This window comes from Cebus imitator, unplaced genomic scaffold (genome assembly GCF_001604975.1).
Source record: "Cebus imitator isolate Cc_AM_T3 unplaced genomic scaffold, Cebus_imitator-1.0 Scaffold149, whole genome shotgun sequence".
Lineage (NCBI taxonomy): Eukaryota > Metazoa > Chordata > Mammalia > Primates > Cebidae > Cebus > Cebus imitator.
In genome coordinates, this window is record NW_016107464.1 from 959,238 (window position 1) to 983,199 (window position 23,962).

The 23,962-nt window shown below is 54.4% G+C and overlaps 1 protein-coding gene across 6 annotated transcripts in view; it reads right to left on the reverse strand.

The window, feature by feature from the left end:
* CNTFR (ciliary neurotrophic factor receptor) overlaps positions 1–16,397 on the reverse strand; it is a 39,129-nt gene extending 22,732 nt beyond the window's left edge. The window contains exons 1-2 of one of the 6 annotated variants that reach the window (XM_017542991.2): positions 16,298–16,397; positions 6,856–6,970 (exon numbers count right to left, since the gene is read on the reverse strand). The gene's annotated coding sequence lies outside the window, so the exon portion shown is untranslated. Of the gene's footprint in view, positions 1–3,771; positions 3,796–6,662; positions 6,720–6,855; positions 6,971–15,603; positions 15,779–16,139; positions 16,216–16,297 lie in introns of those variants that run through there. The other 5 variants (XM_017542992.2, XM_017542990.2, XM_037743649.1 and 2 more) reach the window with 5 other exon arrangements.
* Positions 16,398–23,962: the final 7,565 nt, after the last annotated feature.

Consider the following 23,962-nt stretch of genomic DNA (forward strand, 5'->3'; position numbering starts at 1 on the left):
ATGGCGGGCAGGCTCCCACTCCTGGTGGTGTTTCTCCCTCCTGTCTCTGAATCTCCAGTCTCTAGCCCCTTCTCTTTTCCCTCTTCACTGAATCCAGACCTGCCTCTCCTCTCAGCTCTCTCAGTGACCCCACCCAAAGTGGCATAGGGCTCCAAGCTGTGCCTGGGTTCAGGATTCAAGCTTTACTTCCTCCTGGGCTACCATGTCCCCACCCACGCCAGGGGCAAGCCTTGGTGCTCAGGGGAAAAGACCCTACCCAAGCTTAGGCCCCATCCTCCTCCTTAGAAGGGGGGAGGATAAGCTGAGCACCAGTGGGAGGGGGCCAGGAGGGAGGCAGGGGGAGCGGTCCCCCAGCTCTCACCGCTGGCTGAAGCTGTGGAAAAGGAGGCGGCCCAATTGAGTGAGTTGGGGGGGTGGGTATCCGCACCTGCTGTTGTGACCTCCACAGCCGGAGATGGGGGGCCTGGGGCGGGGGACAAGATTCCGACGGATTTTGGCAGTAGCCTGGACTCTGAGTGCTCAAAACCCCCACCCCCAGTCTCCTGCACTGTGGAGACCCTGAGATCAGCATATGTGTGCCCTGCTGCACGTGTGTGCAGGCAAGTTGTTGGGGGGAGCCTGGGGCCCTCCCATGATAGGCCTGGCTGGGCAGCTGGGGAGGCATCTTGGGGAGATGAGAATCTGTCACCAGCCTGTACCCACATGTGGAGGCCCACTTGGGGCCCTGCGTGCTGCCTGGTGACCTGGGCATGGGCTTGCATATTCACATACATGCAGGCCTGTGTTTAAGCAGCCCTCTAGATGCAGAAGGGCTGGGCTTTCACCCTCAAAAGTCATCTGGTCCAGCCCCCTGCCTCTTGAATGGTGAGAAGGAAGGGGCAGATAAGTTCAGATCCTCCCTTTGGAGACATAGGCTCTAGAGAGCTTCACAGAACCTGAGGCACCGGTGCCAAATCCTCCAGCCCCCAACCCCAGTCCAGTCTTTTCTGATTTCCAGAAAAATCAGGAGCCCCCCCTTTACCCAGGAAAGACACACACACCAGTCAGGTTAAGTCTATGGGGAGTGGGGTGCTGCTCCTCTTGGAAGGACAGAATGCTGCAGCAGGTTAGACAGCTGGAAGAACTCCATGAAAGGCAGGGAATGGGCAGAGCAATAGGGTTGACTAAGACTTCCCTTAGGAGGGGGGAGGGGGGAGGGAAAGGCCCGAAGCGGATGCCGGGGACAGGATGGGGACAGGAAGGAGGCTGCAAGGCAGGGCCCTCCATGGAGACACAAGAATGGATAGAATGGCTTTCCAGAGTTGGAGGCTGGGACAAAGACCTATTTGCCTCAGCATCTCCTACCACACCCACCCCTGGCCCCATCCCTGCTATGGTGCAGACACACCCTTGCATCCACACAGAGACCCATGCATGCAAGCTCACACACACACATATACCCCGGCGGGTGGGGACAGCAATGCATGTGATGCATTGGCTTATAACAAAAAAAACCTGAGGATGGTCATTCTGACAGAGCCAGAGTTGGGTGCGGGGAACAGAAGCTTCAAATGTCTTCTGTGTTCTGTTCTCTCTGTCCCCTAACGTGCATGTGCACCATGCACGCTACTTCTGAGGAGCCTTCTGGTCTGCTGGGCAAGACCAAGCCATCCTTCCTCCCCTTTCCTCCCCTCCTCGCAGTGGGGAAGCCAGAGCAATCTGTTCCTGATGGGTAAACACAGGCGTGAGTACGCGCACACACATGCTCATGCACACACCAGTCACTCAGTCCACACAGCACCCAGTGCTCACTTCACCCCGAGACAGAGCACACACTTGGGCTCTTACTACACCCAGCAGAGCTCTCAAAGCCCCCGCCTCCTCAGACACACAGGGCCACGGCTTTACAGACACACCAGGCAGCCCCTCACAGACACTGGCATTCAGAACCTACCATCGTGGCCACACATCAGGGCCTCCCACATGGACACCCACTCCCACAGCCCCTTACACGTTGGTGTGCGTGCACACACACATTACAGTCACACACACACAGAATCCCTCACAGCCATGGTCTCACATATGGATATCATCACACACTCAGAACAATCAACCTTCCACACAGACACCATTGTACCCCTCCAAAAGCTCAGAGCCCTCAGTTGCCCTCAGCCTCTCACCCCCAAAACCAGCAATGGGTAACACCCACATACACACCCTGAGTAGCCACACTGTACCGGGACCTCAGGTTGCCTAGCTGTGCCTGAGGGGAGGGAGAGAAAAACCAGGGTGGCCTAGGGCAGGAAAAGGGAAGGAAATACTTAGTTGGTCCCTAAAAAGTGAGAAAATAGATGATTATTCCCCAGGCAGCTCCTCCTTCCCCAAAGCCTGCTTTCACTAGTATTAGGGAATGAAGGAAGATACAGTCCAGACAGGAGAGGTGAAGGAAGTACCTGAGGGAGACAGATGGTGGCACTGGAATCAGCAAGAGCCAGAAAGGCCCAGAAACCAGCCAGCTCCTCAGGCCCTTGATGCCTCTCCTCATCACCCCCTCTTCTCCATGATGAGGATCAACAGCAGCTCTCAGCCTAGCTATCTGCCGTGGGATCCCAAGGCCTCTTCAAAACCTCTTTGTGCCCATAACTGTCTAGCAGGCACCCAGATGTCTGGCCTGGCTGCAGAAGGGGCAGGAGAGGGGAAGGAGATAGGCCCTCCACTCCAGCCCCCCAGCCCCCACCAAAGCCCTGGCATCACTGTATTCTGTTCTCTCTGCCCCCTAATGTGCATGTGCACCACGCCACAGAGAGGTAGGGCAGATGCCCAGAAGCAGGGGGGCAGCAGGCAGAACAAGTAGGTGCTAACCACTCTAATCACTGAGGAGAAGAGTCCTAAGGTGTCCTTGGACCCTGCAGCCCCGCCCCCATCTCCTGAGGAGTAGACACGGAGTCGCTGTCCAGGCAGAATGGAATCCAGGCTGTGCTGGCCAGGCCCCAACTCAGGAAAGATCGGCAATGCTGTGGACATCCTTGCCACTTGCCACTCCAGGTGTAGCGTAGCTAGGGTCCTGATGCCCCCATCCTAAAAGGAGCCTGATGTGACTCCATGGAAGCCAGGCAGGACCTGTCTGGGGCAATGCCATAAAGCCAGATGATAAGGACTTTGGGGAAGGGGACAGTGGGGACAAAAGGAATCAGGCAGCAGGGTGTAAGGAAACCAGGTGACAGGGCCCCAATGAAGGTAGGCAGTGGGAGCCAAATGAAACCAGGCAGTGGGGACTGGAGTTAGCTAGGAGGTATGGACAAATGAAGCCAGGCTTTGGGGATCAGATGAAACCAGGCAAGAGGCCCACAGGATGTGAGAAAAGAAAGATATCAGGAGCTCATCCCCTCTGTCTAGATGTCACCCCACACTGTGGGCCTCTCTCTCTGCAGCCCCCCTTCCACTCAGGCAGTGGTCCCCTCCCCCAGGCCAATGGACATAGCCAGAGCCCCCTCCCCTCTCAGAGGCCTGGTCCGATTGCAGCCAATGGGCCCCGGCCCCATCCCTGGGACCTCAGGAAGTCCCAGTCCCTCCCACCGGCTGCAGAGGCAGGGGGGCTGAGGGGAGAGAAAGAGAAGAGAAGAGAAGAGAGACAGCTTGGCAGGGGGAGCGCGCCGAGCAGCCGTGGGGGGCGGGGGCCGAGAAGGGAGCGGGAAGCGCCGAGGCGGGCCGAGCTGGCTGGCTGGCCGGCGCGGGCGGGGGCGTCGCAGCGGCAGCAGGGGTGACAAGTCCTCCAGCCCTGCGGTCACTGACCTGAGTCCCCACGCAGGCGCCCCGTCGGTGCCTCCGGCTCTCCGCGGGTCCGCCCGGCCGCCCGCGGGCATCGGGTCTGCAGGGCTTGGGCCCGGGCAGCAGGGACAGACCCGGGAGGCAGAAGCAGCCCCCCTAGAGGTCCCGGCAGGCGGGTGGGCGAGGGGGCGCGGTGAGCGGTGAGCTGAGCGACGAGGGCCGAGCGGCGAGTGAGCGACCGGGCAAGCGGGCCGGGAGGAGGGGAGGAAGGAGCGCGCTGCAAGCGAACGAGCAAGCGAGCTAGCTAGCGGAGGGAGAGTGAGGGACGGCATGCAGTGAGGTCATCCTTTGAATCTAATTGTCTGAGTCAGGAGGAGATGTGGCACTTGATGATGGGGGAGGGGAGGGAGAGGGGACCCTCCCCGCTCTGGTCCCGGCCCCTCTCCACACCCAGGGGCGGCCCGGGCCTCCCTTCCCCGCCCCAGGCGAAGTTGCCGCAGGCGCAGGCCAACTCGGGCAGACCACTACCCGTCTCAGGGCTGACCTCTGCTGCCTGGGACTATCAGCAAGGGGTGAGAGATGTGGGACCTGGACCCAGCTCTGGGCTACCTTCTTCTTCCCCGGGGTGACTGCCCCCACCCAAGGCCCACCAGCTCACCTTCCCACAATTTTTAGGGCACAGGAGACTCCCAGCCTACCCCCAGGTCCTATTCCAGGTCCTATTCCTGCCCTCTGAGGATAAAGTGGGAACTTGAGCCAACCTTCCAAGTTGCCTTACTTTAGGAGCATGGGGCCCTAACTTTATTCCCCAAGTTACTTCCAATGCTGGGAATTTGGAGGAATCTGGGAACTGAACCCCAGGCTCACCATCCTGCCCTCTGGGAATGATAGTGCAATGCCACCCGTTCTCCAGTTACTTTCTGCATTTGGGATGAGGACCCCAGGTCCCCCTTCCAGAGGGACAGGAGCAGAGCCAGACTCCTAGGGTCTACAGGAACCCAAGGGACCAGGCTGCCCAGAGGGTGAGGGGCAGGTTGGCTGCTGGACCCTGGGTTTGTCAGGTGTGCACACCCGTAACACATGAGCACAGGCACACAGGGTCAGGGGCACCAGACAGCTGTGGATACTTACACCAAGGGCCATACATCCCTCCCTTTGCCCCTGTTGGGGAGGGGTGATAAATATTTAAGGGGCTTTTAGCTCAAAAGGGGCTGGAACGGGGGAGGGAGGGGGATCCACGCTGCCTGATTAATGGGGTTACGGGCTTGGATCAATCCGTCCGCCCGCCGCTCCCTCCTTCCCCCTCCTTCCTCCCTCCGCCTAATGTGCTTTATCAGGAGACGCTTTTCTGACTTGGCAGCGTTGGGCGTTTTAAATAGACCCATTTAGAGCCGGGGTTGGGGGAAAAGGAGGGGGGTGGAGGGAGAGAGAGATTGAGACAGGCTGGGAGACAGAGACAAATCAAGAGAGAGAGAGATGTGCCCCAGAAGAGAGAGACTGGGAGAGGAGAGACAGAAGGAAATGCAGAGATACCATCAAGATAAGGCACTGAGGGTGAGGCTCCCACAGAGGCTGAGATGGAAAGAGGATGATGGAGAGAGAGAGGGTGATGGGAGGCCAAAGGGAAGCTGGGCGGGGTGTGGGGGGGTGTGAGGAGCAGAAACAAACAAAAAGAGAGACAGGGAAGAAAGGAACCACCGGCAGTAGGGAGAAACCCAGAGAGAGAGGCTCTCTGCAAGGGCTGAGTGCTAGCCTGGGAGACAGCAAATATCTTTTATTTCCAAAAACAGTTTTCAGCCACTTTGTTAAATTAAAAAGCTGTTTTTAAAGTGGTGCTGGAGGTGCTGGTGGGGGAGGGTGAACAGAACTGCCAAGTCCTCCCTCTCTGGCCTCCTCCTCCTCCTTGGCCCTCACAGAAGCTGCCTCAGCCTGAGCCCCTGGGGTGTTCTCCAGCTCCCCTGCTCTCCAAGGCAATCCTCTGAGATCCCCAGGAACAGGGTCAGGGCATCTGAGCTACTGTTCACTGGCAGGAAGTCCTTCCTGCTGTCTGGCCTCAGTTCTTCCTGCTGCAGGGAGCCCATTCTTTCCCCTGACCACTATCCTCTCTTCTCCAGCTCCTGTCCCGGGTCCCTAAGGTGGTCCCAGTTTGTGGAGGATTATGTGCCCTCAAAGCTCAGTAGCCCACTCTAAGCCACGAGACTCCTCCCAAGGTATCCCCCATAAATATTATATTTTATTCTGTAAATCCATCTCCTAGCCCTGTCCTAGCCTCAACTTCTATCAGATACACACCCCATGTCCTTGGGTCCTCTGGAAACAGTGAGGTGAAAAGCTTAACTTTCTGTAGCCATCTCAGGCCTCCCTTCCTCCTCTCCTGGGCCCCAGCTCCATCTTAAGCCCCTTTTATGTGTCAGCCTGGGGTACCCCACTCCACCCTCCACAACACCCTCGTCCCAGTTGTGAAGGGTTAGTCCCCCCCAGCCCCCAGCCAGGAAAATGGCCAGTCTGTTTGGGAGCTGAGATGAAAAGCCCGGCAGGCCTTTGTGGGCCTCTGGCGGGTTTTGGACAATAGGCCCTTCCGTTCCGCTCCAGTGCCTCAATTCCTTGGATGCCCCCACCCCCAAGCCGCCAATCCAGGGGCCTTGCCTGGCTTGAATGAGAGACAGGGAGAGTCAGGCGCGGCCCCACAGCTGGCCTCAGAAGATTCTGGACTTTCTGACCTCCCATTCCACCTCTTTCAAGCCTAGCTGCTCCTCCAATCAAGCCAGAGAGATGTTTTGGGGGCAGAGAGGAAACCTGAGGACACTGAAACAGAAACATACTCTCATATCTGGACTCAGTCCCCACTTAGCGTAGAACCCCGTTTCCTGACCTAGTGTTGCCCTTGCCTGTATGACCATAGGTAAGTCTCTTCCCTTTCTAGGCCTATAATGAGAGCATGAAAAGCCTCAGCCAGGCTGAATCCAAAACCTCTGGAAGAAGAAATGACAGGGCAAGAGAGGAAGGAATCTCAGGTCCTCTTCCACTCATGTGCCCTAGACCTACAGCCCCACTGCACCCGCCTCATGCCCTGAGATCGACCTGTCCCACCTGGGCCCCAGCACCTACCTCTTCAGCACTGGCCACACACCAAGCACATCAATGTCCTCCTCTTCCTCCTCCAGACCAAACTCTTCAGAATTTCCAAAACCAAGTGGGCGAGACAAGGTGACAAGGCTAGATTCTAGAAGGGCAAAGGGCACACATCAGAGGTCACAGAGGAGCCACAGGCCTTAGTCCAACTCAGAGGCCATTCCATACTTCCAGCTCCACTGTGAGAAGGGGAGACTGAGTCAGGCAGCAGATAAACATCTGTAAGAAGAAAAGTTGAGAGTAACACAGACCCCTTCCAGCCCCGCTTGCTTACTTCAGGTTCTGAACCACAGGGACAAAGGTTGCCAGAAGGCAGTGGCCTGATACAACACAGATACACACCCACAGACAATCCATAATTCCCATGCAATCAGTTTGCAGACACACAGGCACCTCCACATCACACACATCTTCACATGCACAATCCTAGAGTCACAGGGCCACAGGCATGGTGCAAATAACCACCATCATAACACACCCTTCCTATCACCAGTATGATTTATTGAGCATCTATTATATGCCGGGAACTGTGTTTGGCACATTATATGCATTATCTTACTTAATCTTCATGATTTCTCCATGAGGTAGGTTCTGATGTTCTTCCCATTTGATAGCTAAGGGGATTGAGCTTCAAGGAGGTCTTGCCCAAGACCAAAGAGCTGACCAGTTCCAGAGCCTAGATTTGAGTCCATATCTGGCTCCAAAACCTTGCTGCTATACCAGTCTGCCTATGCAGATCTCTCATCCACCACCACAGTGCCTTTCCCAATAATAATAGCAGGTAGTACTTGTTCAGGGTCCTGGATTTCCCAGACACTATGACAAGTACTTAATTTACATTTTGATACTGAACCATCAAAACAAGCTTCAAGGCTGGGCATGGTGGCTCACACCTGTAATCCCAGCATTTTGGGAAGCTGAAGCAGGTGGATCACCTGAGCTTAGGAGTTCCAGACTAGCCTGGGCAATATAGTGAAATCCTGGAGGCTGAGGTGGGAGGATCACTTGAGCCTGGGAGGCGGAGGTTGCAGTAAGCCAAGATTGAGCCACTGCACTCCAGCCTGGGTAACCAAGTGAAACCCTATATTAAACAAACACACAAAAAACCCACAAGCTTTCGAGGTAATCCTGTTTCCATTTTACAAACCCTAAAACTGAGGCTCAGAGAGCAGAAGCAGCTTGCCCAAAGTCACACAACTGGTAGTTGTTAAAGGAGCTAGTCCTGAACTCAGGGATATCTTGAAAGCCACTGTTGTTCTACAAACTCCAGCCATTCAAAAGACTCCTCACCTTCAATAAGACCCCAGCTGATCCTCAGGGTCCAGCTGCTTCCCTGAAAACAGGTCCCAGATATATCTGCCAAAGGTGTGATTAGGTGTCTAAATACATGCCATGAGAAAGGGACTCCATGTCTTCTAATCCTGCCCAGAGATGCAGAGACATCACCAACCAGGAAGAGAGAGCCAGAAACTAAAATAAGGTGTTAGAGATGGGCAGGCTGATGGTGACAGATACAGCCACAACAAGACAGGCCCAAAGAGAGGGAGACTGAGGGGAAGCCAGAGACAGAGAAGGACACATTAGGCCAAAGAATGAGAGATAGCTGGAAAAGGAGACAATAGGAGTAGAGGAGGGTACAGGCTGACATGAAAAAACACAGATACACTCCAGTATGCAGACACATATAGACCCATTTGACCTTCACAAGAAACAAACTGAAAGCAAGCAAGGCTCAAGCTGTATGGTGTTTGTATGCGTGTGTGCGTGTTGTGGGGGAAGCATGCAGAGTCTGTATCGCTACGCACATTACACCAGCTGCTTCCAGCAATTTCATCTGATTAATAATAAATGCCCCATAATTACAGCCGCTCCCCCACCCCTTCTTCCTGTTTTTTGTGAGCTGCTGCCAGGCCAGCCCCCCATAGACCCTATGGTCCCCTCCATCCTCACCTGCTGCCCTCTGGAGGCTGAGAGAATGTAAGCTGGTGGAGGCCAGACTCCCAATCCGAGGAGGGATACCCATCTCTCTATTTTGGATTAATGCACTTTGCCTCCAAGCAAAAGGTCATCTTACTTAGATCTCACTCAGAACTCTTCCCCTACATGGGTATAACCGGTGACCCCTAATATGGCCTAGGGGCCCACATCTGGAATGCAGAGCGATGAACTCCCCTTGCCCACTCTTTATCACTCGTTGGCTGAAATTTGTCACTCCATCCACAAACTTCACCTAGCCTCAGAACCCTGTAGACTCAGAGGAGAAAGGGACCAGGACAGGGTCCCTCACCCCATCATTCCAATCCCAGACAGCTCAAATCTCTACCCACTTGTATACCCTCGAGCTCTGGACACATGGTGGCTCTGCCTACCCATTCCTGAGCACCCCACAACCCCACCCCTGCAGGTCTACCTCTTCCAGGCCTCCCACCCAAACGCTCCAAGGCAGCTCTATCAGAATCAGCTGTGGGGTTGTGCTGATCTGTTTCTAATCGCTGGGGCTTGGTTCACGCTTGCTCCCACCCCCCAATATTGATTCCATTATTTGGAGAGTCATTGACGTCAGGGGCCTGGATGGGTGCCAAAACTGCCTTCTCTCCAGGCCTGGGCCAGGTCCCAGCCCCGCATCCCACAATTTCAGAGAGGGGCCCAAAAAGGTCAGCTCATGGACCAAGGTTACATGGCATCTTCCCTCTGACTCTGGGCTCCTCTTGCCTTTTTGGGACCACCATGCAGCTCCCTTCTGGAGAGAGGGGCTACACGAAGGCCTGGGATTTAGAAGTGAGGTTGGGGGCAGCTATAAAAGGGAGTCTGAAGACCTTCATTGGGACTTTGGCTGCAAGAAGGGGCTCTGAAGAGGTAAGGAGGAGGGCAGTGGCTCAGAAAAGGGTAGTTGGGAATACTTTGTTTTTTGCCACATTCTTATTTTGGAACATCCTGAAGCTGGACTTGAAATGGATCCTACTGAATACTTGGTTTTTATGTCTGGTATCAGATGTATCTCCAGACTCTCTTAGAAGGAAATTCTTTGCAGTGTAGGATAACAGATTACCCTAAATGTTGCCATAATTTGACTAACTGGCATCAGTAATTTTATACATCTTTGCTCCACATGAAACAAAGGCTCTGTCTCTTGTGCCTCTCTCATCCATGCTACCTCAGTTTCCTCACATTCACACACTCTCCCAGTCTTTCCTGGCATTGGGTGTGTGTCTCTTCCTCTTTATCTCTATCTGACCCAGATGCAGCCACTGGCCCACACCAGCAACTCCTGGGCTCTGGCTGGACAGAGTATTTTTAGGATTTGAACCCCGCATTCTCAGACAGACATTAATAACCGATACAGACACTCTGTGGTGCCCACAACAGCTACACAGTCTCAGAGCCCAGCCTTGGAAGGTCAGAGATAGGGTCCATTCCCTCAGCTGGAGGGTCAGAGATAGAGTCTATTCCCTCAGGTAGAGTCTAAGAAACCCACACCTAGAGAGGGCAAGGGACATGTTTACAACCACATAGGGGAAAAAAGGACCTTGCCTTCTGAAACTCCTGAGGGTGGGAAGGGGGAGGGTGACCTCCGACCTCTGCCATGGAATCAGGGTGATTGCCCTGCCCCAGCCTCCTCTGGTCCAGACCTTTCCAAGGAAGGCGCCTATCCTCTGCACTCCTTCCCTTCACTCAGGGAAGTCCTTCCTTCCTGTAGTCTAAACTGCAAACCAGTGTTCCTTTGAGCCAAACAGGGGTGTAGAACATGGGATGGTGGGTCGCAAACCACAAATCCCAGGAGGTTCCCTCTCCCCACGATCTGTTCCACTCAGTGATTCATGCTTCAACATTTATTGAGCACCTATTTCCTGCCAGGCACTGTACAGAGAGCCAGGCACATGGTCCTGCCCACAAGGAGCATTCAGTCTGATGAGAGAGAAAAAGATGTATTATTGTTCACACAAGAATTCCTTCCTAAGGTGTATGAGGTCTGTGCCAAGGGCAGGCGAGTACAGGGTGAGCAAGATAGATCCAGTCCTTGAGTCACACAGAGCTCATAGGCAACTACTATGCAACCTCACTGAATGTCACATGGGGAAAGTATAGGTAGGGTATATGGTGGGACACACTGACTGCCCTGGGTCTGGAGAAACCTGTCCTTCTATAGGACTGAGGACTCTTTGCTCCTAAACCCAAGATGGGCCCTCAAGCTGAACACAAGTCACTATCATAGTTTAATTTCAGTTCCTGCTACTGTAGCTCTAGCCCCAGCTTTTGGGAACTGGCTGCCCACAGTAGCAGGGTCTGACTCTTCCTGAACATCTGCTTCAGCTCCTCCATCCACCCCTTGGCCCCCAGAGTGCCTAGCTCTGGTGACCCCCAAACCAGCACAGCTCTGTGCTTTGGGACTCTCTTTGCCCTCTGGAAAGGTAAAAGGGACTGATGACCTCAGTGCTCTCCATCCCCAGGGACCACTTGCCTTCTCAGCCCCTCCCCACAGGAAGCCAAGAGCCCTTGTGGGTGTGGTCACCCAGGGCCACAGGAGTTTACACAGCCGAGGTCTCCCCCACCACCCCCACCCAATGGTGGATCTGGAGGAGGGGGTCAGTTCTCACTTCTCAGGCTCCTTGCTCTCCAGGACCCCCCCCAAAGCAAGCACACACAGTCCCCCCAACCCATCTGCATTTCAAAGAAAATCCACTCCATATGTTTCCGATTCATTTACACTTCAACTCACCATGGGGGGGCAGAGAGCAGGGGTGCTTGGCCTCCCAGCCCCCCACCCCCATAGGGGAGCTGGAGAGCATGTGTCCCCTTCGGGGACAGGCAACAGTTATAGCCCAGTCATCTCAGCACTGGAGTAGAGACCACAGGACCATGTCTCTACTGTGTGGGCTCTCATGGGGGAAGACAGTGTGTCTCAGGCAGCCCCAACTACTGATGTCCAAAGCAGCAGAGCACGCAAAGTCCTGAGAATCTCCAGGGGAGTTGGAGTCCCATGGCTGGCTGCAACCCAGCCCGACCCCCTCAAGCCTACTGATCTTTTGGGGAACAGCGTTGGGAAGCCTAGGCATGCCCTGGAGCCAGGATAAGGGCTCAACAGGCAATCCCAGAGACACAAACAACATAACATGGTCTCTACCCCTTCCCAGCCAGGGCAGAGGAGAGAAGAGAGGGTGAGCTCTAGTCTTCTCCTCTAGCTACCTTCCCTGCATAGATTTGAGGCTGTTATCTCTTCTATAATCACAGATTCAGCACCCTGGAGCAGTCATAGGAACCAAAGTCTGCTCCCTCCAATCTTCACACCCCTCCCATCTTAAGAATGATTGAGATGTGTGTGTATGGTGGGGGGCGTCTTGGGAAGACAAGAGTCTTATTTCCCCCACCTGGCCTTCTCTACCACAGAAGAGATGTCCAAAACTATTCAAGGGGAATGGCTGTGCATTGATATGGCACATGGAGGAATCTAAGGGTTCGTGTCACCCCTGTACCAACAATCCTGGCAGATCTTCCTGCTAAGAGCCTAGTCTCCTTATGGAAGGAAAGCAGGAAATTTAACTGGGTTAGCCTTTATCACCGCCCTCACCCCCCGCATCTCCATCAGCCCACAGCCCATGTGAGGGATGTGACCAAATGTGTATCCTCTCTCCTCCTCACCTTTGGAGGGGACGGATCCTGAAGCAGTCAGTCTCTCTTCCTCACCTCAAGTGCCCCAACACTCACCACAAACCAAAGGAAAGCATGGGCATATCTGACCATGAGTTCTAAGTTCCACTGGAATTGTGACTGCCACAATCTTAGTGTGGATCTGAATGTGAGCCCAGGATGAAAGTGTGAGTTTAATCTAAGCATCTGGGTCTAATGTTCATCTGAGTGTGAACTCCAAGATGCAAGTATGGGTTTGAGTATAAGCCCAAGTCCCAGCATGCATCTGACTATAAACCCCAGTGGGGCTGGGTGTGGTGGCTCACGCCTGTAATCCCAACACTTTGGGAGGCTGAGGCGGGTGGATCACAAGGTCAAGAGATTGAGACCATCCTGGTCAACATGGTGAAACCCTGTCTCTACTAAAAAATACAATTTGCTAGGCGTGGTGGCCCATGCCTATAGTCCCAGCTACTTGGGAGGCTGAGGCAGGAGAATTGCTTGAACCCGGGAGGCAGAGGTTGTAGTGAGCCGAGATCGCGCCACTGCACTACAGCCTGGCGCCTGGCGACAGAGCAAGCCTCTGTCTCAAAAAGAAAAAACAAATAACCCAGTGGGTCTGAATGTGAGCTACAGGACTGAAGTGTTAGCCTGAGTCCCAGAATTCCTGTACAAGTCAGCATAAGCATTAGAGTTCTAGTGTAAGTCTGAGTGTGAGCCCCTGGTTATAACGGCTTCTGAGTATGAGCTAAGGTGACTCATATGGAGTCTGAGTGTGAACACTGGTGTCCCTTTTTAATTCTGAGTGTGAGTCCCAAAGTGCCCATGTAAGTCTAAGTGTGAACATCAGAACCCTAGTGTGAGTCTGAGTGTGAACACTGGGTCTCAAAGTGATCCTAAAATGGAAGGGGAAATCTCAAGTGTGATCACCAGAGTCCTAGTGTGAGTCTGAGTGTGACCTCTGTGAATCCCAATGTGAATCTGAGTGAGTCACAGGGTCTCATGTGCATCTGAGGGAGTGACCAAGATCCTGGTATGAATCTAAGTGTGAGCCCTAGGTTTCCATGGAGATCTGACCCTCAGAGTCCCCACATGAATCTAAGTGTGAGCCCAAAGGTTGTATGTGAATCTCAGTGAGCTCCAGGGTCCCTGCATGTGTCAATGTGAGCCCTAGCTTGGAAATGTGAATCTGACTATTAACGCCAGTGTCCTCATTGAGTCCTTGAGTTCAAATGTGAGCCCCATGTTCCCCATGTGAATCTGATTGTAACTCAGAGTCCCAGAATGTAAGTGTGAATTGGAGTGAGCACCAGAGTCTTCGTGTGAGCCCTAGAACTCCGATGAGATTCTGAGTGTGAGCTCTAGGTCTCACTGTATATCTAAGCTAAAGGATAAGACCATGAATCTAAGCATGAGCCTATAGTCCCAATGTGGGTCCCAGTGTGAGCAGAGTCCCAATGTGAGTCTATGTGGAAACTCCAGGACCGAAGTGTATCACTGGATATGAGCCCCACAATGTGTGAGTCCATATGAGTGTAAATCCCTAGACCCTAGAAGGAGTTGAAGTGTCCCAGTGTGCATCTGAGTATGGATTCCAGAGCCCCCAGACGCCCTGTGCATGAACTTTAAACTCCTAGTTTTTGTGTAGGCTCAGGGTCTCAGTTGGAGTATCAACCCTGACAGTGTGAACCTTAGCTCCATCTCACCAATGCTGACCAGGAGCCCCTGCTAAGAGGATTTGTGTGGGTTGTGACAGTGGAGACAGCGGGTGCATAGTTTGAGACACCCAGGCCCTTCTAGCCCCCAAGTCCTTGCTAGCCCTACATCCCTAGGAATATGCAATGGCTCAAGCCCCATCCCCACACATGCAATGGCACACCATCACACCCAGAGACACACAAAAATACACCTGGTGTTTCAGTCCCCTCAGACACACAGCAATTACAGATGCACAGACACACCCAGCATTTGAGACTCTCACCACCTCAGTGATCACAGCCACACAAACACCCCCAGTGACACAGACACAAATACACCAAGTATTACAGGCAGAACAACTAGTGTTACAGACACACTCCTATAGCGGCATGCAGACACACACCCAATGTTACAGACAAGCTGCCAGGCACACAGACACACACAAACGCTTCTCAAAGAGACAGACTAGACGGAAAGAGAAAGAAAATCCTGAATTTTCAACAAGGCGTGAAATAGTCCTGCCCGCCTGAAGCTACTGGAGGGGGGAGGGGGACAGGGGAGCGAGCGAGTGAGCGAGCGAGCGAGCGAGCTAACGCTGGAGGAGAGGCTTGGGAGAGGAGAGGAGCCGAGAGGGAGAGCTGTCCGTCTGGTGACCTCCCCACGGCCCAGCCCTCAGGCACGCGGAGATGCACTACTCAGAGCAGGGACACCCAGGCCGGCTCACACTGAGCTGCACTGGAGGAGACACAAACGAGCAGACTCACAAAGAGACACTTGGGGAATACACCACAGGCGGACTCACACAAGCCAGGGAGACTTACAAAGAGACACACTGGAGGAGACCCACTACATGGAGATACATCCAGGCGGACTCAAGAGAAAACCATGGGAGGCCGACTGACACACACACATGCACACACGAGCGCGCCGATTCACACGGACACACATGCATTGGCAGACGCGCAACTGTCCGTTCGCATCCCCGGGCGCTTTGAAGTCCAGATTTCTGTCCGAGAAAAGAAGCAACCTTTGGGCGCGAAGGGGCCACTGCGAACGCTCCAAGCCCAGGAATTTTTTCAGACCCCGCGCGTGCAGCTGAGGGGTGGGAAGAAGAGGGACACTAGGGCGAACCGCCGGAGCCACCTCCCTCTAATCGACAGTCCGGCCCCACCACCACCACCACCACGCCCAACCCCCGGAGCGCCCGGACGTGGGGGCCGCTTCTCCAGCGCCCCCGCCCCCGAGTTTGCGGGCAAAGTTTCTCGTGAACTTTCCTGTCGCCCCCGGCCTTGGGCCCACGGGTGTCCCCTCACTCTTCCCGCGCGCACGAGGGCCGCGGGTTTGTCCGTCAACCTGGGCTCTGAGGGTCCGGCCGCGCGCACTCCGCCGCAGGGTACTCACCGCGCCCTCGGGCCACCAGTGCTTCGCGCCGTGCCTTCCGACTGCCCCGGGCAGCTAGCAAGGCAGGGAGCGCAGAGCTAGCACTGCCCGCCGGATCCCACCTCGGAGCCCCGAGCCGCGCCGGCTGGAGCCGCCGCCTCCGCTGCCGCCGCCGCCCGCTCTGCACCGGCTCCTCGGCGCTCGGCGGCTTTAACCCCCCCATCCTCCTCCCTCCCTCGCGCGCTCCCTCCCTCCTTCCCTCGCCCATGTGACCGCGGGCGCCCGCTCAGCCGCGCGCGCCCTCGCTCCCCTCCCCCTCTTGCCTTGTCTCCCCGCGCCTCCGCGGCCGCGCGCCACGACCCCTCCCCGCCACGGGCCCCGCGCGCCCCCGACTTGGCACGCTCCCGCGCCTGGCACGCGCGGCCAGCTCGCGGGGACACGCTTGCCCTGAGAGGGCCTGTGAGCCCCCACTCCCACTCGCCCGGCACTGGCACGCGCTCTGCCCCCCCGCCCGGCACACTCGATCCCGCTGGCACTCGTGGCCCCTTCGCGTTCACCCTTTCTCGGGTGCACCCTCCAGACGGCTGTGGTCCCCGTGCTTCACGTGCAACCCCGGCTCGCAAACGCGCGTGCACACACACCCACACCCACTCCGCCTGCTCCCCTAGGGCGGCTGGGCGCGCACCCACCCCCAGGATCGCTCCTTCACACTCACTCTCCCCCTCGGCCTTGGCCAGGTCTCTCCTGCGCACACTCCTGCACGTTCAGGCCCTGACGGCCTCGCACCGACTCCCTGGCACGGCACACCCCGGGCCAACTCTCGGGGTCCTCCCTCCGGCGTCGCCGGGAGAGGAACGCGAGCCAGAACCCCCAACCCCCACTTTGGGCAGAAGAAGCCAGAAGAAGCCAGCCGGCTCCGCCCCTCCCCTATTCCTACTGTCCCCCGCAACGACTCCCCTCCGGGTCACCCCCTCGCGGGAGGGAAAGGGGCTTCCTTGATCCGGGATGGACCCGGCCGGGAGCCCAGGCCCATGCCTCCCATGTCTCCGATGACACCAACGCCACTATTCGCATGTTCCTCGCGCCCCGAGGACACACAGCCGGGATGAGAAGCCTCCCCTGGAATGAAGGGGTAGGGAGGGTGCACCCTCAATGCTGGGCATAGGCACACCCCTCGGCGGCCTTGGCGCAGGAGGTGCACCCCTCGAGAGGAAGCTCACTCCCTTCGCAGCCTGGGCCTCTGAGGGGCCAGGTTGTTCACTGCACTCGCCCCTGGGCCTCCGGTCTGGTTGCAACATGGGAGAGTAAGGTTAGACAACCTGACCAACTTGTGAGGCCACGCGACAGCGCAATGGAGAGGCCATGGCAGAGGCGGAGACCGAGAAGGCCACCCCGTCTCCACCTTTTGGATTTTTCACCTGACCCATGACCCATAATCCTGGGCCTTGCCCTCGCGAGAGTTGCTCTAGGACTGAGGGCGAGGAGAAGAGAGGGAAATGTCTCACTGTTTCCTCACATCCTTCCCCGGTAGACTGCCTAGAGCGCCCGGGCCCTTTCCCAACAAATGCCTCAGGGACTCCCACTGCAGAGGAAAATCCTTCTTCCCGCCACGGCCTGGCTTTTCACTTTCACTTCCGTGGCCACAGAATCCCCTCCCTACAACTGGCAGAGGTCGGCATGGGCTGGAGTTCAGAGACAGCCGGTTAGGACTTCAGGACACACAGCAAATTAGCTGCGCCCCGCTGAGGACCAGCCCACAGCCGCCCACACTAGGTGTCCTCTCCCCGGGCTCTCCGGGCAGCTGGCCTCCTGCTTCCCGGGCCGCAGACCAGGATTAGACGGTGGACTAGGGGAAGGAAGGGGGCGGTGCGACGGGATCTTGTGGGGAGCAGAACTTGCCCCTGCCCCTGCAGCGAAGATCTAGGCCCTGGCAAGGTTCGGTACACCAGGGACCGCTCTTCCCCAGGGGGCTGACCCGACTGGGAGCTCTCAACCGGTCGGGGGAGGGGCTGACGGGATGGAAATCATTGAGTGGTTGGGGAAAGGACTTGACCTCCAGATGCTCCGGTGTCCCTGGCTCAGCCTCTTTCTGCCAGGTTGGGAGCAGGCGGGAATTCTGCCCTGGTCCAACGTCCCCCCTCGGCCCCCGGGGACGCAGAGGCTGCCGTCGGCAGAGCCGCAGTCCACGGCTGTCGGGACAAGATGCGCACTGGGCGTCCGGAGTCCTGGAAGTGGACGTGTGGGTGTCAGAGGATAAAGGAAGAGGAGAGGCGCACGTCGGTCCTCTGTCCGGGCGTCGGTCGGTCAGCAGCTCCTCCCAGCGCGGGACCCAGCGGCCTCGAGCGCTTCCCTGGGGCCGAAGCGACACCTGGCGGGCAGTGCTAGACGTGCTTTCTCCTCTGGCTGCTGCTCCCGCTCCGCGTTGAGGCCTCGGCCACCCACCTACTGAACACCGAGTGCTGCCACCTCTCCACACCGCTGCAACCCGGCCCACAACCAATTTTCCTCCCCCGGGAGCTGGGTCAACAGACTAGTCGGGGTTTCCGCTCCTGCCGCCTCCGATGCCGTTACCTACACTGTAGCCTTTGAGCTTGTAATCCTCAGTGCTGGGCCCTCCCCACTGCCTTGGGGGTAAAGTTGGGTTACTTAGGTGGGGCTTCAGAGCCCTGCAGAATCTGGCCTTGCCTCCTCTCTAGCTTTATTAGGCGCCCCTATTCCCGGCCTCCCCAGTCCTGCGTCAGCCCCCTTCTGTTTCATGTCACTTATCCTTAAGCCAAATTCACTTCACTGACATCCTCTCCCCAACCCCACCTCCACGAATTCACTGCCTTTCCAATTTTCACCGTCTACCTCGCCCATGAGGGAGTGGCTGGAAGTAACACGCCCAGGCCAGATCCTTTGTGCCCTGTACATGATATGGATCTCAGATTTGGTGACCCCGAAAAGCCTTGGGAAGTTAGGGGAAGTTCAGCATTGGCTTTCGGTACCTACCTACCATGAAAGGGGCTCTATTGCCAGGACTTCTGGCACCACTCTTCACATTGGCAGGTGACCTAAGCTTGGATCTCCTCCCCACCACCAAGGGGTCATTTGTGCCATTCCAACCCTTTGGGCAAGCAAAGACCCTTCCTCATTCTTACTAACATGTCCCTGAGAAAGGAGAGCTCTCTCCCCATCTCCTATGGTCTACCTTTCCAGTGCTCCTTTAGGAAGTGGTGCTGGTTTCTAACTTGCTTACCCTGCCTGCCCCCCAGGCAGAATCTTGCTTTGTCACCCAGGCTGGAGTACAGTGGCGCGATCTTGGCTCACTGCAACCTCTGCTTCCCAGGTTCAAGCAATTCTCCTGCCTCAGCCTCCTGAGTACCTGGGATTACAGGCCCCCACCACCATGCCCATCTAAATATTGTATTTTTCGTTTAGATGGGGTTTCACCATGTTGTCCAGGCTGGTCCCGAACTCCTGACCTCATGATCCGCTCACCTCAGTCTTCCAAAGTGCTGGGATTACTGTGCCCGGCCTTCTAACTTGCTATATCATCAGAAAGTTCCTCCCTGGAGCACACACCTGGCTCTCCAAAGTTTACAAACACACACTCACACACAGGCTCTCTGTATTACAAATGCCAAACACATGGTCACACAAAGTCACGCACCCAATCTCAAACAGTAAAAGGTGTATATTCAACTTCACTGTGGTACACTGAGAGTCAGGGTCTCCAGCCTGGGCTAGGAACTAGAGGTCCCAAAAGAGCGGGAGAGTCCCTGAGTCACACACACCATACCCACACATAGACACAATTACGCACACAGCCATGAACTCAGTCACATTGAGTGTCACACAGGCACACACAGAGTCACACACGCTCTCACTCACACTGGGGTTTGGCGGGTCAGGCGGGCTCCAGGAGGCAGTTATGTAAACGCCCTCACAGCGCCCCCCTCACTCTCCCTCACCCCGCCTGCTTCCTCACACAGTGCCAGCGCCCCGAGCGGCTTGGCCAGGGCCCGGGAACAGCTCGGCCTCGCGGAGGCTCCAGGCGCCGAGAAACCCGATCCGACACAGCCCCGGGGCCGAGCCAGGGAGGGGGGCCCAAAGTCCCCCAACTCAGGGTCCAGCCCAGGCCCCTAAGGACAACTTCCCCCAAATCCAGAGACAACCCCCAGCACCATCCTGAGATAGTACCTGGGGCCCACTCACAACATCCCCATCCTGCACACCCCCTTCTGGAATCCCATCATCTGGATGGCTGCCTGTGTGCCCTGACCCTTCCAACCTCTGGCACCAAAAAGGGCAAAGACTTCCTAAAGGTAAAGAATGGGGGAAACTAAGTATTCAACCTGGAATTGCCCCCAATTCCTGGAGCTATCTCCTCTTCCCTTCTCACCAGGGCCCTCTAAATCTATTCTGAGAGGGGCTTTCATTCCTGTCCAGGTTCCCCTCACATTTGCTGCCTACCAATTCCAATATATTCAATCAGAATTCTGAATTATTCATGTCCAAGGTCTCTCCTCCCTCCCTTTGATGTCCTTTCTTCCTCCTCCATTGGAAGTTCTAACTCCAGTCTAATCCCAGTTTCTCATGCTTTGCTAAGAAGAAATTTTGAGCGTAACCTGAGGAATCAGGAACAAAATCACCAAAAGGCAGAAAGATTAAGGCTCAGGAAACCCCTGGAAGTCATGAGTCTGAGCAGAGGGAAATGTCTGCTGTACATACCCCCAACATAACCCTCACCCCATTCTGCAGCCTAGACTCAATTTTTCACAATAGCTTTTGAGTGTCTGCTTGGGCTGCTCAGACCCAGGCAGAAAGGGAATTTCCCCCTATATTCTCTGTTAATGAACAAAACATTTCATGTTGAAATTCCTCCTCTGCCCCCAGCCCAGTGTTTCCAGGGTCCCCCAGCCTGACCAAGCAGGGGACCATTAGGAGGAGGGTAACAGAGTAGAGGGGAACGCCCAGGGGAAGCATAATTTACACTGGGGGGCATCTTTTTAAAAAGTAAATAATTAGGGTGACTTTTTTTTCACTTTTGGCTAAAATAATCCACTCCTGTGGCAGCTTCCCAGAAAGGGTGGCGGGAGGGCAGCCGGAGCTGTCCCGAGGCCCAGGACATGGCCCCCCTCCCCTGGGCGAGGAGCCTTCCTCAAGTTGTTTTCCTGGTCTCTTCCTCTTGGATGTTTTTTTGATTATTAATCACATTTTCCATCCTGAGTCTCAAACCAGACCCCCTCCCCCCAGGGTCAGGGCTGGACAGAGGGAGGAGGAGCGGGCTCCTGGAAGATGACTTGGGGACAAGATGGGCAGTGACCCCTGACCCCAGCTGATCTGAAGGACGCTGTCAGTGGTATGTCACAGATAATACCCTCACCATCCTGGCACATAGTAGGTGCCATCCTTAATCAATGCAAGTGGAGTAAATGAATGAACAGGTGTCTAGCTTTCATAGAACCCAGCTGGCACTTAAAGATAAAGACCCTAGTGCTGTTCCTCTTATGCTGCAGACAGGGAAACAGCCCAGAGAAAGAGAGTCACTTGCTCAGAATCACGCAGCAAGTTAGTGCCTGGGCCAGAGTAGGACCTCAGGAATGCTGATGGCTCCCCTATTCCTAAGTCAGTCAATAAATATATATTGAGCACCTACAATATGCCAGACATTGATCTAAGTACAGCGGTGAACCAGACAAAAATCTCTGCCCTTGCAAGGATGTAGAGCAACTGGAACTCCACACAATGCAAGTGCATGTTAAGTTGGTACCACTACTTTGAAACACTATGTGGCAGTATCTACTAAAGCTACAAATATATTTATTCTATGGCTCAGCAAGTCCGTTCCTAGATATATATCCAGGAAGAATGAACAAATATGTTGATCAAGAATGTTCACAGCAGCTTTACTCATGATAGTCCCAAACTGGAAACAACTCAAATAGATGATTGTGATGTGAGTACAACAATGGAAAAGAACCAACTACATCTACATACAACAATGTGGATAAATCTCACAGACGAAATGTTGAGCAAAGGGGGAAAAAGACATGAAGTATATGATGAATGATTTCATTTATAGAAAGCTCAAGAAAAGACAAAACTAATTTATGGTGACAGAAATCACAACTGTATTCACCGTTGTTGGGAGAGAGTGGTAGAAGTGTACGGTTGTCCCTAGATATCTGTGGGGAATTAGTTCCAGGACCCCCTGAGAATACCAGCTCTGAGGATGCTCAAGTACCTTATATAACAAATGGCATAATATTTGCATATGATCTAAGCACACCCCAGCATCTACTTTAAATCAGCTCTAGATTGCTTGAAATAACGAATAGAATTTAAGTGCTATGTAAATAGTTGCTATACTGTTTTGGTTTTTATTTGTATTTTTTAAATTATATTTCTATTTTTTATTGTTTTTTATTTTTTCTAATGTGGTTTGTTGAATCAGAGGATGCAGAACTCACAGATATGGAGGGTCAACTGTACACATGCATTAAGACTGTGTACTGTACGCCAGGTGGGATGGCTCACATCTGTAATTCCAGCACTTTGAGAGGCTGAGGTAGGCAGATCACCAGAGGTCAGGAGTTTGAGATCAGCCTGACTAACATGGTGAAACCCCATTTCTACTAAATATACAAAATTAGCTGGGAGTGGTGGCATGTGCCTGTAATCCCAGCTACTCGGGATGCTGAGGCAGGAGAATCGCTTGAACCTGGAAGGCAGAAGTTGCAGCGAGCCGGAATCATGCCACTGCATTCCAGTCTGGGTGACAGAGTGAGACTCAGTCTCCAAAAAACAAAAACAAAAAGCACAACTGTGTACTGTATATATTTGTTCATGCAAAAGTCCCAAGTCTGATTCCCCAGCCCCCTCAGGCAAGAGGTGGCAACCTAGGGCCAGGAACAATGGCTCACACCTGTAATCTCAGCACTTTAGAGGGCCAAGGTGGGCGGATCATGATCGAGACCATCCTGGCTAACATGGTGAAATCCCGTCTCTACTAAAAATACAAAAAAATAAAATAAAATAAAATAAAATAAAAAATAGCCGGGTGAGGTGACACATGCCTGTAGTCCCGGCAACTTGGGAGGCTGAGGCAGGAAAATCACTTGAACCTTGGAAGGTGGAGGTTGCAGTGAGCCAAGATCGAACCACTGCACTCCAGTCTAGGTGACAGAGCACGACTCCATCTCAAAAAAAAAAAAAAGAGGTGGCAGCCTAAATGACACCTAAGAGAAGCCTATAGTAACCCCCTTTATCCTCTCTCTTAATGCCATGCTTTTCCTTACGATAGTTAGTTTGATGTCTAATTATCTAGTAACTTCTGTGGTGTGTGTGAGCTCCAATGAGGGCAGCCCTGTGCCCTTCATCTCCAGTCACCTAGAGTTGGGTCTGGCATAGCACAGGTACACCCAACGTTTGAAATAGATTTAAATAAATGTTGACTGAATGAATGATGCAAGTAAGTAAGCAGGACAACCTTGACCTGTGAGAAGTAAACCCAAGCTCCAGGGCACAGGAGTGTGAGCCTACATGAATGGGTTGCCACCTTGAGGGATGGAAAAGAAGTTTAGTAACCAGTGAGGTGGCAGAGACCAGAAGGCAGGCTGAGGCAACCTGAGTGGCTGAGATACCACATCCTGAAATGACTTTGAGGCCAAGGCTATGGAGGCATAGAAGGGCATAAAGAAGTCAGGAATATAAACACATTGGAGTTTTAGCAAGACCATTGAGGCTGCTGGGTAGAGGGTGATGAGGATGGCAGAGGCTGGAGGTGGGGCAGCCACAGAGAGGTATTTGTAGTGGCCCATAAGAAAGAGATCTCCAGCCTGACCTGCGGCAGGGAGAGAGAGGACAGGGTTTGGGAAAGGAGCAGGACATTCAGATTCATCTGCTTCATCTGGTCCCATGACCCCCAGAGGATCTCCCATGTCACCTTATATACAGAGAACAGGCTCCCTGGACACTTAGTCCTGTGTCTGCTCTCCCAAGCACCCTGCCCCTGGGTGATCCCAGAGTTTGGGCTAAGTGTGGAAAGAGAAGCAGGTGGAGAGAGCGGGAACAGAGGATCCAGAAGAGGGACAGGGAGAGAGAGTGGGAGGTGGGGGCAGAGATGGGAAAATGAACAAACTTGGAGTCAGAGGACTATGTGTGTCAGAAGGTGCGAGCAGGGGCATACATTTGCAAAATCACAGACACAATTTTTCATTTTGCAAAAATTCGCATGAACAAATGCCCTACTCAGAAGCCAAAGTCCCTCCCTACCTTCCCACCCTAGTGGGCTCTGATCCCACCTACCCAGCATTCTTCACAGAGGAGGCAACTGTCCTCAAAGGATTGTCCCCTCTGGTACCAGCCCAGAGTCTGACCTTGCTCTCTGCTGCTA